This window comes from Myotis myotis, unplaced genomic scaffold (genome assembly GCF_014108235.1).
Source record: "Myotis myotis isolate mMyoMyo1 unplaced genomic scaffold, mMyoMyo1.p scaffold_m19_p_5, whole genome shotgun sequence".
NCBI classification, from domain to species: domain Eukaryota; kingdom Metazoa; phylum Chordata; class Mammalia; order Chiroptera; family Vespertilionidae; genus Myotis; species Myotis myotis.
In genome coordinates this window covers 110,359,730-110,361,509 of record NW_023416357.1, presented here as the reverse complement: position 1 = coordinate 110,361,509, position 1,780 = coordinate 110,359,730, and positions in this window count along the sequence as shown.

Below are 1,780 nucleotides of genomic sequence, written 5' to 3'. Positions count from 1 at the left end.
TTCCATTCACATTAAACTTGGACCAGGAAAGGTCAAGACGCTGGAGGCCAGGGCTAGAATGCCTCAGACTCGGGTTCAGTTCAGTGCCGCGGGCCTGGAGCATAGCGACAGGGCATCGAAAGAGGTGAAGATGGGAGAAGCCACCACGAGGTTCCGTGCATGTCCACAGTAGAGCCTCAGCCTGGAGAGCTTGAGGGCTGCTTTGGAACGTGCCGAGTTTACTGAATCCTGGCTGCGTACCAGGCACCGTGCTGAGGTGCCCCTCACACCACAGGCAGCCAGTAAGGAAAGCGGTAGCACTGCTCTCCTTGCACAGATGAAATGACACTTGGGAATGTTAAGCAACTTGGCGAAGGTCACCCAGAGGGGCACGCGTGGGTGCAAGTATGTATGCAGTGTGCGTGTGCATGAACGTCCGTGTTTAGGAGGGAGCTGGGGCCCCACTGTCAGGAGGGCGCTAACTCCCGGGCAAGGCCCTCTATGCCCCTCTCCTTTACTCTTGCCTTTACTCCCATGCCCCCGCCCCACTCCAGGAAATCGCCAGGTGAGGCATGTCCGTCTCCTGTGTATCTTATGTTACAGAGTCTTTCCAGGCCACAGTAAATTTGCGTTTGCACCCAATGGGCCTCTCCCTTCCCAGACGTCATTCTGAGCAGCAAAGGGGGCTGGGCAACAATGGGGACTTGCCCGTCCTGCCGTGCGCAGGTTCTCCTGTCTGAGGCTCGGGCATCCTCGCACCCGCAGGCAGGTCTTCCACTCCACAAGGCAGCAGAGAGGCCTGCGGGGGAGGCTGAGGGAGCTGCACCAACAGGCGACCTCTACTGAAGGAGGCAGCACAGAGGAGGCTGACAGCAGAGAGGGTGAGAGGGCAAGACCACATGGGGTCAACCATCGCCTCTGCATCATGAGACAGATGACCTGGGGCAGGCTACTTAAGTCTGCCTGGGCCTCAGTCTCCCCATCTGTAAAATGGGGATGATGATAGCCCTGGCCTCACAAGCTTGTCCTAATGTGAATGCCAAGCGCTGGTCCACATCAGCACATAATAAACATGGGCTGTGCCCCTGGAGGGGACTGTCAGGCTGTGGCTGAGAGCAGTGCCTCGCCTCCACCCACACCACTTCAGAGGTGAGATGACACGTGTGGTAACAACAACAATCAATAGTTCAAGACAGGTAACTGTCACGTAGGAGCATCGGAGCAGGTATGGAAACGCAAAGGAAGAAGTAATCACAGAATTAGAACAAAAGAAGCTAGATGACAGTTTGCAGCCCAGTGAGGCAATGACCTGGCCCATGTCCCAAGGCAGGTTTTGAAGCGTTGGGAGTAAAGTCCAGGCCTCCTGACTCACTGCCAGGCGGCTCCGTGACCGGCACTAAGGAAAATGCCCCTGACAACAGCATGAGTTACACTGGAAGGTGTTTTCTCCATGCTACGCATTTTACACGCATTATCTTACTACATCCTCAAATAACCCTGGGAGAGAGGTATATTTCCTCACTTCACAGATGAGAAAATTGAGGTGCAGGAGGCATAAGTAATTCTTCCAAAGCCCCAGCCAGAGAGGGGCTGAGCCAGGACTAAGTGGAGGGTCCTAACCAGCTCTGAAGGAGGACTGAATGGGGGAGGAAGTAGGGCCGCCAAAAGCAAGGAGAATGGCAGGATGAGTCTCAGGGTGGACACAGGCTTTAAGAAGAGCGGATGGGCTGCTTTTACTAGAAGAGGAAGTTCAAGTAGAGGAGTTCGAGAGGAGTACAAGGCAGACAGATGGAGGCCTTGA